Genomic DNA, 14,997 nt, shown 5'->3' with positions numbered 1-14,997 from the left:
CTGCGAGAGCTCTCTCGCAGCGCTGGCAGCGCGACTACACTCGCGCTTCACAGCGCTGCCACGGCAGCGCTGTGAAGTCCCGAGTGTAGCCAAGGCCTAAGAGACTAACAAATTTATTTGGGCATAAGCTTTTGTGGGCTAAAACCCACTTCATCAGATGCATGCAGTGGAGAATACAGTAGGAAGATATATATACACACAGAGAACATGAAAAAATGGGTGTTGCCATACCAACTATAACAAGACTAATCAATTAGTGTTTTTCAGCTACTTGGGGATCTAGTGGAAATTAGTTATTCGTCTCTCTGTTAATTCCCAGGAGCCAAAACAGAGCACTACAAAACCTGAAACAATTAACCCTTTTTGGCAGCCTCTTCTGAGAGGCCAAGGACTGGATGGGCATGGATCATGAACCAGTCCCTACACCTACAGGAAAGCCTGGAGGCTAGAGCTGTGCAAACCTTTCCAAGTTTGAAGCATGTGTGAATATATTTTCATCTGTATCAGTGCCCACACATTTTTGTTGGCAGCATTGACGGCAAGTATTTTAATAGAGAAGTCCATTGTGTGCATACTCAGAGTAGGCCAGTGATATCAATGCTGGTATCACAGAGATGTCCAGGACTGGCCTCTGGGGCTTGACACACCCATGGTCATAGGCTCCCCCACTATGAAGGAGTTAGAAATGCAAAAAAAAATCTCAGCTTCTTAAAAACAAAGAAGCAAGACCAAATCAAACCAAACGCACGGCAGAACCATTTTTCTTATGAAGAGCGCATAAAGCATAAACCAACACAAACAGACCAGTAGATTTGAAGACCGGTCACTGATTTCTCCTGAAGGTCATAGGTCATTTGTGTTGCACAATACATCCACCCAAGGCTGGCCTTTGGTTCCTGAGAATACCAGGGACAGATATATTTGTGACTGAGGAGGGAAGAGCTGCCTGGGCAGACACTGATGGCACTAGGGCTACCACAAGCTCCTCAGCCTGCTGTTTAAAGCTAAGCTTTCTTCAGGCGAGTGGCACTGTGAATTCTGGCAGCACAGCGGATACTCAAAGCTCTGATAAGCAGTGTCAGACTAGTGCAGCAGCTTCTGCAATTAATACTACTAAGTCAGTGGTTTTCAACCTGTGGTCCGTGTACCCCCGGGGGGTCCGCAGACTGTCTAAGATTTCCAAAGAAGTCTGCACCTCCATTCAAATTTTGTAGGGGTCTGCAAATGAAAAGGTTGAAAACCACTGTACTAGATCATTGCTAGACGCATAAGCCAAACTCTTCAAATGTGCCCACTACTTTGGGATGCCTCTATTTATTTCCTTTTCTGCTCATCTGGAGACACTTAGGACATGTCTAAACTGCAATTAAAAACCCGTGGCTGGCCCATGCCAGCTGGCTTGGACAGCAGGGCTGTTTAATTGCAGCGTAGACGTTCCGGCTTGGGCTGGAGCCCAGGTTCTAGGGCCCTGCCAGGAGGGAGGGTCCCAGAGCTCTTGCAGCAGCCCGAATTGAAATGTATACATCGCAGTTAAACTGCTCCACAGCCCAAGCCCAAGTCAGATGGCCCAGGACAGCCCCAGGTGTTTAACTGCAGCAAAGACATACCCTTAGGGTACATCTACACAGCAGGCGGCTGCAAGTCTCAGAACCGGGGTTGACAGGCTCACTCCACAGCCCTAAAAAGGGCTGTGTAGAGATTGCAGCTTGGGCTGGAGTTCAGGCTCTGAAGCACAGGGAAGGGGGTGGGCTTCAGATCCCGAGTTGCAATGTCTCCACCGTTATTTTTAGCCCGATTGTGTGAGCCCCATGTGCCCGCGTCTGTTAACCCTGGCTCTAAGAGTATCTACTGTGGGCTGCCACTCACTGTGTAGATATACTGATATTTCACAAGTGCTGAGCGCTCAACTACAGTTGAAGTCAGTGGCACCTGTTGGGTACTCAGCACCTCTGAAAAATCAGTCCTGAAATGACTCAAGCTGGGGACCCAGAATCAGGGGTCACTTTTGAAAATCCTCACTGGAAGCTACATAAGTCTTCTGTTGCTATGAGAATATTTCTTTGTGGATCATGTACTCCACAGAATAAAATCTTTACTTTATAGCATGAGTTGTTTTTTTTAACTACAGACAAAAGGGGGAAAAAAAGCCCTTTGTCTCAGTATACTCTTCTCCACCTACACAAGCAGAATCTTTTAAGAAGTACATATTATCACAGGCACGTTTCTTCTGTACTTACCTAAACAGACCTTCCCTCTCTGAAAAAATTGAGTCAAGATGGCTTTTGCTGTCCCTCCTGATCTAGTGAGGTAGGCTCAGCCCACTGGGGACGCACATGAAATACTATGCGACTTCCTCTTACGGAAAACAGCTGTTTACATAGATTCCGTACATATGTTCCAGAACTCATTATCCCTTTCCTTACTAGCAAACAGTATTGTGCCAAACAAAAACAAACAAACAGTCAAATCAGATGGAGTATGCAGTTCTAGTGCAGGACTATTCATTGGCAGGCTCAGTATAAGGAAGCTTGGAAAGCTTCTGCCTTTGCTGTTACTTCTCCCTCAATAAATGGAGGATTTCAATCTGTGTAGGGATGTCAGTCTGGCACCTTCCACCAGTATTAGTTCACGTTGTTTTCTGAAATGCTAAAGCGTACAAAAGGCTAATGCAGGGGTCGGCAACGTTCGGCAAGCAGCTCGCCAGGGTAAGCACCCTGGCGGGCCGGGCCAGTTTTATTTACCTGCTGACGTCGCAGATTCGGCCGATCGCGGCCCCCACTGGCCGCGGTTCACCGTCCCGGGCCAATGGGGGCGGCGAGAAGCGGCGCGGGCGAGCGATGTGCTGGCCGCGGCTTCTCGCCGCCCCCATTGGCCCAGGACGGCGAACCGCGGCCAGTGGGGGCCACGATCGGCCGAACCTGCCGCGTCAGCAGGTAAATAAAACTGGCCCGGCCCGCCAGGGTGCTTACCCTGGCGAGCCGCGTGCCGAACGTTGCCGACCCCTGGGCTAATGCATTTCAATAGAAAAAAAAAAGCTCAGGGTTGTTTCTGAAATGTTACAGCTCAAAATGGACATTTCTTTGTGTCTGTTCTTGCACAGTGGCTATTATTCCTTTGAAACTGGCCTGGAATTTTGCATGCAGCCCAGAGGGGGGCAAAATCCACAATCTGTCCACTAGTCATTATGCATTTCAAGTATTAATTGTTTAATTTACACATTTGCTTAAAAATAATTCTATTCTAAAAAGGTTCTTATACTACGCTCATCACCACAGTATCTGAGCACCTCCCAGTAGTGCATTAAGCACCATGGTTAACATTGGATACGTGTTTGTTCTCTCATGCTCTCTCTGGAGGAGAAGTGTGTGGAGTGGATTGTTTTGTTTTGGTAGGGCATTTGTTTTGCTTTGCTTTTTATATATATATATATATACACACACAGAGAGACAGACACACACCCCTATGTTTTTGTATTAGAGAAATTCACCTTGCACTTTGAGCAGAAAGTGGGGAGTCTTGTGATGGTCCTTCATGCCCTGGGGGGTGTTCCTTCCACTGTCTCAGAACACCTCCAGAAAAAGTTCTGTGGCCCACACAGACAAATTTTACCTTTGTGTCAGAGTTCCATTGTGCCAGGAGCAAGGTTGTCAACCACACACCAGAGTTTTCGACCGTCTTTTAGCTCTCCTGGGGTCAGGCCATGGAGCACCTTAGATGTAAGGACTAAGGCCTTGAACTAGATTTGATATTGTACTGGACACCAGTTTAGAGAGCAGAGGACAGGTCTGATGTGCTTGCAACAGCCTGTGTTGCTGAAGAGACACGCTGCAGCATGTCTGCACTAGTTAGAGTTTAAGTGCTGCACGCTTCATGGCGAGGTCTATCGCAGTGCTGTAGTCCAGCCCAGAAGTGACAAAGCTGTTGCTGAGGCCAGGTCATCAGCCGTCAGTATGGGATGGAGTAATCTAGCCGACCAGAGATGACAGAAAGCGATGCTGCTATGCGAGATCTGAGCATACACAACTAAGCAATTGTGGGTGTGTACCAAAAGGAGACTGCACTACGGCTACGTACTCCAGGATATTTTTATGCTCACCAGTGTCAGCTGTTCTTCATCCATGAGCTGATCTCATCCAAGCACTGGGCTGTCTTGGTGGTAGCAACTTGGCCCAAAATACTTGCAGCCTTCCAAGCTGTGGAAGACAGTGGATGCTGACCCATTTTGGGGGAAGTCAGGGGGAAAAACGAAGCCAATTCCATCTAAGGGTATGTCTACACTATGAGAGTAGTTCGATTTTACTTAAATCGAATATGTGGAATCGATATTACAAAGTCGAACGTGTGTGTCCACACTAAGGACAGTAATTCGACTTTGTGAGTCCACACTAACGGGGCAAGCGTCGACATTGGAAGCGGTGCACTGTGGGCAGCTATCCCACAGTTCCCGCAGTCCCCGCTGCCCATTGGAATTCTGGGTCGAGCCCCCAATGCCTTCTGGGGGGAAAAAATGTGTCGAGGGTGGTTTTGGATAACTGTCGTCATCCAACCGTCACCACCGCCCTCCCTCCCTGAAAGCGCCGGCGGGAAATCAGTTTGCGCACTTTTCTGGTCAGTGAAAGCCCGAACGCCACAGCACTGCGAGCATGGAGCCCGCTGCGACCATCGCTGCAGTTATGGCCGTTGTCAACACCTCGCAGCTTATCATCCACCTTTCCCAGAGGCAGATGCTGAGAAATCGGGCGAGGAGGCTACGGCAGCGCGGTGAGGACCTGAAGTCTGAGAGTGGCACAGACCTCTCACAAAGCACGGGACCCCGCACCGAGGACATCATGGTGGCAATGGGTCATGTTGATGTTGTGGAACGGCGATTCTGGGCCCGGGAAACAAGCACGGACTGGTGGGACCGCATAGTGCTGCAGGTCTGGGATGAATCACAGTGGCTGCGAAACTTTCGCATGCGTAAGGGAACTTTCCTTGAACTTTGTGAGTTGCTGTCCCCTGCCCTGAAGCGCAAGGACACCCGGATGCGAGCAGCCCTGAGTGTCCAGAAGCGAGTGGCCATAGCCCTCTGGAAGCTTGCAACGCCGGACAGCTACCGGTCAGTCGCGAACCACTTTGGCGTGGGCAAATCTACCGTGGGGGTTGTTGTGATGCAAGTAGCCAACGCAATCGTTGAGCTACTGCTCTCAAAGGTAGTGACCCTGGGAAACGTGGAGGTCATCATAGATGGCTTCGCCGTGATGGGATTCCCAAACTGCGGTGGGGCTATAGATGGAACTCACATCCCTATCCTGGGACCGGACCACCAGGCCAGCCAGTACATTAACCGAAAGGGCTACTTTTCAATGGTGCTGCAAGCACTGGTGGACCATAGGGGATGTTTTACAAACATCAGCGTCGGATGGCCGGGCAAGGTTCATGACGCTCGTGTTTTCAGGAACTCAGGTCTGTTTAGACGGCTGCAGGAAGGTATTTACTTCCTGGACCACAAAATAACTCTTGGGGATGTGGAGATGCCTATAGTCATCCTCGGGGACCCAGCCTACCCGCTAATGCCCTGGATCATGAAGCCCTATACAGGCGCCCTGGACACTGAAAAAGAACTGTTCAACTACCGGCTGAGCAAGTGCAGAATGGTGGTGGAGTGTGCTTTTGGCCATCTCAAGGGGAGATGGAGAAGCTTACTGACTCGCTGTGATCTCAGCGAAACCAATATCCCCATTGTTATTGCAGCTTGCTGTGTGCTCCACAATCTCTGTGAGAGCAAGGGGGAGACCTTTATGGCGGGGTGGGAGGTTGAGGCAAATCGCCTGGCTGCTGATTACGCCCAGCCAGACAGCCGGGCGATTAGAAGAGCCCAGCGGGACGCGCTGTGCATCCGGGAGGCTTTGAAAGCTAGGTTCCAGAGTGAGCAGGGTAACCTGTGACTATTAAGTTTGTTTACAGAGAAGCTGAACCTGCCCCCGTTTCTTTACCCAGTAAATGTTCACTATCCTCTCCAGTTACATACCCTGTTCACCCCGTTCCCCCCCTTCCAACACACGTTTATAAATAAAATCACTTGAAATTTGTTAATGAACACCGTTTTCTTTATTACTGTTTTCGCGGGAAAGTGTTGAACCTGGGACGCAGACTGTGGTGGGGAGCGGGTGTAGTGTAGTGATGCAAAGGACGCTTCTAAACTCCAGGAATGACAGGCTCCGCACTGGTGGACTGGTTGTTTCAACGGAGCCTGCCACCCCTCCTGTTCGGGACTCTGTGTGTGGGGGCTATGTGACTTTGTGGCAGGGGGAGGACGGTTACAGATCCCCTGCTGCGTGGCTCTGTGATCCAGGATAAGGACCGCTGCATAAGATCTCTAACCGCCCTCCCCCACCACAAAGTCACATAGCCCCCCCCCCCCCCACAGAACATGAAAACCACCTCCCAGACTGACCAGGGTAACTAGTGAATGCAATGTGTGTGTGCCCTGCTGCTGAACCTGCCCCCATGTCTGTACCCTGGTAAAGGTGACTGTCCTGTCCAATTACCAACCCCCTTCCCCCCTTCAAACAGACTTTCCTCTAAAAGAACATGATGGAAACAGTAATTAACAGAAACATATTTTTTATTAGCAACTACACATGAAACTGGGGGATGAAACTGGGATGGGGGCTTGGGTGAGGCGGGAAGGAAAGGACTTATCAAATTTTGGGGAATGAGAGCCTTCTGGTACTTGAGCAGTCTGCAGGGGTGGAGTGAGAGTTTTCACGGACTCTGCCGCCCCTCCTTCTTGGGACTTTGGGTGAGGGGGGTATGGGACTTTGTGGCGGGGGAGGGCGGTTAGAGATAGACTGCAGCGGGGCTCTGTCCTCCTGCCTCCGGTCCTGCAGAACATCCACAAGGCACCGGAGCGTGTCCGTTTGCTCCCTCATTAGTCCAAGCAGCGTTTGAGTCACCTGCTGGTCTTCCTGCCGCCACCTCTCCTCCCGTTCCATGTGTGATTGGTGCATTTGGGACAAGTTCTCCCTCCACTGGGTCTGCTGGGCTGCCTGGGCTCGGGAGCAGCCCATAAGTTCCGAGAACATGTCCTCCCGTGTCCTCTTCTTCCTATGCCTAATCTGCGCTAGCCTCTGGGACTGTGATGCCAGGGTATTTCGGGAGACAGTCGCAGCTGTGGGATGGGAAAAAGGGAGTGAATTCCTCAGAAAGATAAGTTTTTGGTTGAACAAAGAACATAGTCTTTCTCTGTGAACAAGACCATGCACAGCACCTATCACATGCGCACTCAGGACAAGGTCGAATTTTCGGCCTTCGCATTCAGTGCGAAGTGCAGTGCAGATCAGACAAGCGGGACAGGACAGCGGAATTTGGGTAACAGGCTGACATGGTAAGCCATAGACTTGTGGCTGCTTAAAATTTTAATAATAGCACTGGCCTCCTTTCACGTTCAAAGCAATGCCAGTCCCTGCTGCCAGCAATCCGGCAAGCATGAACTCTGCCCCGTCCCACCCCCTCGCGGCTGTCCCAGGGAAAGATCCCTGTATGCTGCTCCTCTCCCGCCTCCACCGCGTGGCTCTAAACCGCCGGTTACAGTTCTGTAAAGGAACAGGCAAGCAGTCCCAATACTAACATTCCCCTACCTAATTCAAAGCAGGTCACCATGAGCGACATCACTCTGATGAGGATTTCAGAGACGGAGAAAGAACGGATGCTTCGGGAAAGCCTGCAAAGACCAGGGCCGTATGCCGCCATGCTCTGCAAGGCAATGATCCCCGAGTACTTGCTTGTCTCCTGGCGCGGAAACGTTTCCTACCACGGAGGACCCAATAAGGCCGCTCTCCCCAGGAACCTGATGCAAAGGCTTTCCAATTACCTCCAGGAGAGCTTCGTGGAGATGTCCCAGGAGGATTTCTGCTCTATCCCCGGACATATAGACCGGATTTTACTGTAGCTGCACTGGCAGGGACTAAACAGTAGAGCGCCTAGGGCAAAACAATCATGCTAAACCGGACATTGTTAGATTTTTTTTCAGTAGTTGCACTGCCAAGGACTGAAACGTGAAGCGCCTAGGGCAAAGTAATCATGAAAAACCCATTGTTAATATTGTTAATATTCCTGTTCTGTTAAAAATAAATGTTTACATGTTTAAAACACTTACTGACTGATCCTTCCCCTGATTCTGTGTCCGGGTTAACGCCTGGGGACGGTTGGTAGGGGATCTCTGTAAGGGTGATGAAGAGATCCTGGCTGTCGGGGAAATCAGCGTTGTAAGCGCTGTTGACTGCCTCGTCCTCCTCATCTCCTTCCTCATCTTCCCCGTCCGCTAACATGGCCGAGGAACCGGCCGTCGACAATATCCCATCCTCAGAGTCCACGGTCAGTGGTGGGGTAGTGGTGGCGGCCGCACCTAGGATGGAATGCAGTGCCTCGTAGAAACGGGATGTCTGGGGCTGGGATCCGGAGCGTCCGTTTGCCTCTTTGGTCTTCTGGTAGCCTTGTCTCAGCTCCTTGATTTTCACGCGGCACTGCGTTGCATCCCGGCTGTATCCTCTCTCTGCCATGGCTTTAGAGATCTTCTCGTAGATCTTTGCATTCCGTCTTTTCGATTGCAGCTCGGAAAGCACGGACTCATCGCCCCACACAGCGATCAGATCCAAGACTTCCCGATCAGTCCATGCTGGGGCCCTCTTTCTATTCTGAGATTGCATGGCCATCTCTGCTGGAGAGCTCTGCATCGTTGCCAGTGCTGCTGAGCTCGCCACGCTGTCCAAACAGGAAATGAGATTCAAACTGCCCAGACAGGAAAAGGAATTCAAATTTTCCCGGGGCTTTTCCTGTGTGGCTGGTCAGAGCATCCGAGCTCGGACTGCTGTCCAGAGCGTCAACAGAGTGGTGCACTGTGGGATAGCTCCCGGAGCTATTACCGTCGATTTCCATCCACACCTAGCCTAATTCGACATGGCCATGTCGAATTTAGCGCTACTCCCCTCGTTGGGGAGGAGTACAGAAGTCGAATTAAAGGGTACGTCTTCACTTACATCCGGGTCCGGATGTAAGCAATCGGTTTTCTGAGTTCGATTTATCGCGTCTGGTTAAGACGCGATAAATCGATCCCGGATCGATCCCGGAAGTGCCCCGGATCGATCCCGGAAGTGCTCGCCTTCGACGCTGGTACTCCAGCTCGGCGAGCGGAGTACGCAGCATCGACGGGGGAGCCTTCCTGCCGCGTCTGGACAGCGGTAACTTCGGACTAAGGTACTTCAAATTCAGCTACGTTATTAACGTAGCTGAATTTGCGTACCTTAGTCCGAAGTGGGGGGGTTAGTGTAGACCTGGCCTAAGAGACCTCTATGTCGAACTAAATAGCTTCGTGGTGTGGACGGGTGCAGAGTTAATTCGATATAACGGTGCTAAATTCGACATAAACTCCTAGTGTAGACCAGGGCTAAGTGACTATTGCAGGGAACTAAAGGCAAGGGCAACTTCTGTAGTCCAACAACTCATTCAGGCTATTTTCTGTTTGATCAGGCCAATAGTATGCTGGAAATTATTTCAAAGTATATTTTCAGTAAGAGGCAGAGATAATACTGCGTTGGCAGCGTCTTTCTTTGTGTTACAGAACAGTTTGGTAGCCTCAGAGAAAAGACACTATATAAGTGCAAAGTGTTATTAACCAGAGAGAAAAGGAAGCTATAAAACTCAAAGCTATTAATCATCATAGGATAGGTTGTATCAGTGAAGTAAAAAAATAATTTGGTTACCTAAGCTTTTTATGTAATCCATTATTATACCTCTTTCTTTCTTTCTTTCTTTCTTTCTTTTTTTTTTGTGTGTGTGTGGTGAAGGTAGTAGATTATATTTCTGCCTGTTTTTAGAACAAGGGGTAAATAAGTTGAAGGACTTTGCAACTGAACAAACCCATTAAGGGGGATTGGCAATACAGGCATTAAAATGTACTATCAGGCTACACAGTTTGAGACTAGTTTAACTAGAGAATTAAGCCAGTGAATTGTTACTGGGTGGCAATGGAATGGAACAATGCAATAATATAATAATTTTATTTATAAAGCACCCCCTGTGCTGAAGTACTTTGGCTACTGAACAGGCAATTATTATACAATGATAAAATTATAATTATGCAATATAAAAACTAAATTAGATACTAAAAGCCCAAACACTGTTTGCCTCTGGGCTTCTGGATAGTAGAAATTTGGTCTATTGTTGGGAACACTGAATTGACTGAACTTTGAAATCAGGTTTAGATAGCTTGACGAAGATGGACGTCCAGGCCAACTGAAATCTATTCCATTGGAGGTACTACTGGAAATACTTAATTGTCTGACATCCTGAGCCGTCAGCATTGCAGCTCCTCCAGATTTCACTCTGTCACTCACCAATGCACCAAGTATTCCTAAATCAGTGTAATCCTAAATGGGTGCAAAATCCTCTCTCATTTCTAACTCATAGGGTTTGTAAATCAGCGGAAGGTAGCAACGTTATTAAAGGTTTAGTGAGATCTTTCAAACTATTTCCTTTCCCAGAGATATGAAGAAATAAGAAATAGAAAAGAGCCCAACGTTGAAGTTTAAAGAAGTAGCAGTATTAAACTGTTTACTTTAGCTTACTATTAAACTTTTAGATAAAGAGTTTTCATGAATTTCTGTTATGTGCAGAATTAATTAGGAGAGACTTTCCATTGTTTATTTTGTCTTAAGAAGTGTTGCTCCAAGTTGTGAGGAGGGAGAGAGAGGGGGGAAAAAACCCTCTTAATAGTTATAGATATGACAAAAATTGAAAATGCTATTCAGAGAACTAGTTCCAGTCTCTGAATAAAATTTTATACAGTCTTTTCTAGATTCCTAATTAATAGAGTTTTATATTTATTTGTCTAGAACAAAAAAAATCTAATTGGGGATAAAGAAATGGTACAAAACTCTTTATACTGAATCCATCCTGCAGGATTTCTGCAAGAGAGATCTTTGGCAGAAATAAACAGAACATCAGATTCAGCCACCCTTAGTTCTGTTGAGTAGCTCTGTTGAAATCAACATGGCTATTCACTGAGTAAGGCTACTCAGCATGAGTAAGAGTAAGAGTAAAAGTGGCAGAATCCAGCCAAAGTGAGCAGTACTTACTGGTCAAAATTACCTTGTGTGATCAAATGCGAACAGAGGTAGGGTAAACATGTGCATGAAAGGACTGATTCTGTCATCCTTCTTCACATTGAGTTGCACTTGATTCTGTGAGAAGTCCCATTGGGACTTCTTGTGGAGAAAAGTACTACTACACATGAATAAATGGTGGCAGAACCAGGGCCATAGCAAAGAATGTTTGGGAGAAATATTAGAGTACATGGTATGGATGCTATGTAGTTTCAATATGAAGTCCTGATGAGGGTGCATTATACTTTAGACATTTAAAACAAAACACTGGATCCATTATCCAAAGTATAAATTTCCATTTTAAAACTTACTTTGCTCTAAAGACCAAATTCTGCCCTGTCCTGCACAAGCATATTGGGAAAGAGGAGACAGAGAGCCAGCCCTTACCTTCCCAGCTCCTCAAATACAAAAGTCGAGTTAAAGGGCTTTGCATAGAGGCCAGTATAGAACCTTGAGGGAATACTTTCTCCAAACAGGAAGGAGGGTGAGGGGCCTATAGCAGCTGCGGACCAGCCTGCTACACTTCCTGTATACATGGTTTCTGGGCAAATGAACCCATGAAATTTATAGACACACTAACCTGACCATGATCTCTCCACATGCACACTGCCATGGAGAGACCCATCAGGGAGCAGAACTCCAGCATATAGGCATGTAGTGGGGTGAGCACCTGCTTTAGCCCTGAAGGGGTTGGAAAAGCCCTGCAGAGGGCTAACCCCAGTTGTTGGGGGAAGTGGCTGCAGCTGGAGCCACGCCCCAAACAGACTAACCGGGCCTTATAAGAAGGCCGGGGCAGCCAGAAGCTCAGCAGTCTCTCCTCTAACTGTGGAGGGAGACAGGCCTGGTTGCTAGAAGGTTGAGAGGTACCTGGGAGTGAGGCAGGGCTGGGGAAAAACCAGAGGAGCAGGGGAGCTCTAGGCTGGCGACTCCCAAGGCTGTAGGGCTTGGTTCTAGGCCCATAGAGGTACTGAGGGTGGAAGAAGGCAGCAGACCAAACCCCCCTTGCCAGTGAGGAGTGGCATACACTGCAGTCTGCCCCAGGGAACGGGGGCTAGTTGGTGACTGGCAGTAGCTTGCACTGAGGCAAGGTGGAGATAGGGGATGGGGGTTCCCCTGGGTGGGGAAACCCTGAGGCTGAGGGGTTACTGCCAGAGGGGCAGCACCCCAGAGAAAGGGGCACCAGGAGGGACATGGGGCCAGCAGTAAGGTGGATCACTGGCCTGCAGCGGGCGCTCCTGGGTCAATGAACTAATTCCCAGAAGAGACCAGCAGGAGGTGCTGCAGGGGTGAGTCTGAACGCCTTACAAGGCAGTACTTAATTCCTAAGGAAATAGGTACCAGAGGTCAAGCTGGGCAGCCAGACAATGGCAGCTGCTCTCTGGCTGCCCAGTTCTGAAGACAGTGCTGTCGCCAGCAGCAGCGCAGAAGTAAGGGTGACATGATATGGTGTATTGCCACCCTTACTTCTGTGCTGCTGCTGGCAGCAGCACTGTCTTCAGAGCTAGGCAGCCAGAGAGCGGTGGCTGCTGGCCAGGAGCCCATAGGTGCTGGGGCTATAAGCTGCTGAGTCTAGAGGTGCGGGGGCTCAGCCCCAGCATGCCACCGCACAAATTAAGCACTGCATATAAGGGGTTTGCAGAGTCCCTCCTGTGAAAGCTCGACTTCCATCCCCTCCTACAGAGCAATACGATCTCACTGGCAGCAAAATGGTACATGGTGAGACCGTCTGCAATATCCAAAGAAGTGTCCAGGCCCTCTGAAATATCCTCAGGAAAGAACACGTAGGGGATGGCTCACTATTTCTAGGCAGTTAGAAAGACATGTGACTTTGGCCTGGTCTACACTACGACTTTAATTCGGATTTAGCTGCTTTAAATCGAATTAACGCTGGACCCGTCCACACAACGAAGCCATTTAATTCGAATTAAAGAGCCCTTTAATTCGATTTCTGTACTCCTCCTCGACGAGCGGAGTAGCGTCAAAATCGGTATTGTCAATCCGAATTAAGGTTAGTGTGGCCGCAATTCGATGTTATTGGCCTCCAGGAGCTATCCCACAGTGCACCATTGTGACCGCTCTGGACAGCAATCTGAACTCGGATGCGCTGGCCAGGTGGACAGGAAAAGCCCCGGGAACATTTGAATTTCATTTCCTGTTTGCACAGTGTGGAGAGCACAGGTGACCACAGAGAGCTCATCAGCACAGGTAACCATGCAGGCTGATAATCGAAAAAGAGCACCAGCATGGACCGTACAGGAGGTACTGGATTTGATCGCTGTATGGGGAGAGGATTCAGTGCTGGCAGAACTTCGTTCGAAAAGACGAAATGCCAAAACTTTTGAAAAAATTTCCAAGGGCATGATGGAGAGAGGCCACAATAGGGACTCAGATCAGTGCCTCGTGAAAGTCAAGGAGCTCAGACAAGCCTATCAAAAAGCAAAGGAGGCAAACGGTCACTCCGGGTCAGAGCCGCGGACATGCCGCTTCTACGCCGAGCTAAATGCATTTCTAGGGGGGGCCGCCACCACTACCCCACCTCTGACTGTGGATTCCGAGATGGGGATAATCTCATCAGGTACACCTGATGATTCCGCGGAAGGGGAAGAGGAGGAGGACGAGCTGGCAGAGAGCACCCAGCTCTCCGTTCTCCCCAACAGCCAGGATCTGTTTCTCACCCTGACTGAAGTACCCTCCCAAGCCAGTACCCAAGACCATGACCCCATGGAAGGGACCTCAGGTGAGTTTACCTTTTAAAATATAAAACATGGTTTTAAAGCAAGCATTTTTAATGATTAATTTGCCCTGAGCACTTGGGATGCATTCGCGGCCAGTACAGCTACTGGAAAAGTCTGTTAACATGTCTGGGGATGGAGCGGAAATCCTCCAGGGACATCTCCATGAAGCTCTCCTGGAGGTACTCCAAAAGCCTTGCCACAAGGTTTCTGGGCAGTGCAGCCTTATTCCGTCCTCCATGGTAGGACACTTGACCACGCCATGCTAGTAGCAAGTAATCTGGTATCATTGCATGACAAAGCCTGGCAGCGTATGGTCCCGGTGTTTGCTGGCATTCAAGCAACATCCGTTCTTTATCTTGCTGTGTAATCCTCAGGAGAGTGATATCGCTTAGGGTAACCTGGTTGAAATACAGGAATTTAATTAAGGGGACAGAGGTGGCCATTCCTACTGGGCTGTTTGCCTGTGGCTGAAAAGAAATCCTTCCCTGCATTTAGCCAAGTGCAAAGGGGGGGGGGAGGATTGGCCTAGAGCTTTTCGCGTTTTGCTAGCAGGGATCTTCCCTGATACCAGCCACGCGGTGGGGGGAGGGATAAAGCACTCATCCCAGAGAATTCATGGCGGGTGGGGGGGTGTTAGTTTGGTTCCTGCAGGGATCTTCCCTGATACCAGCCACGCGGTGGGGGGAGGGATAAAGCACTCATCCCAGAGAATTGGATGGTGTGGGGGTGTTAGCTTGTTTTCTGCTGCTGAAGGTTAACAGGAAAACTGCAGCACAACGGGCTTTGCTTGGTATGTGGGAAAGCAGGGCGTAGAAGCCTAAAGACAGTGGCTTACCATGGCAGCATGCAAGCTGAATTCTGTTGCCCGGACCTGCGTCTGTGATCTCTAGCAGCAAAGCCACAGGCACTCAATATTAAGAGGCAAAATGCGACCTTGCACAGAAATCACATGTGCTATGTAATGTGAATAGTATTTGTCACCGTGAAAGAGTATAAGCATTGTTCTGAAAAATGTATCTTTTAAAAAAATTCTCTCCTTTTTTCACTCCCTCCAGCAGCTGCAAATGTTTCAAGCCTCCCTCCTCCTTCCCGAAGGCTATCCCAGATAAGGCGTCGGA

The sequence above is a fragment of the Emys orbicularis genome, chromosome 1 (assembly GCF_028017835.1).
Source record: "Emys orbicularis isolate rEmyOrb1 chromosome 1, rEmyOrb1.hap1, whole genome shotgun sequence".
Classification (NCBI taxonomy): Eukaryota; Metazoa; Chordata; order Testudines; family Emydidae; genus Emys; species Emys orbicularis.
This window is presented reverse-complemented; position numbering follows the sequence as displayed.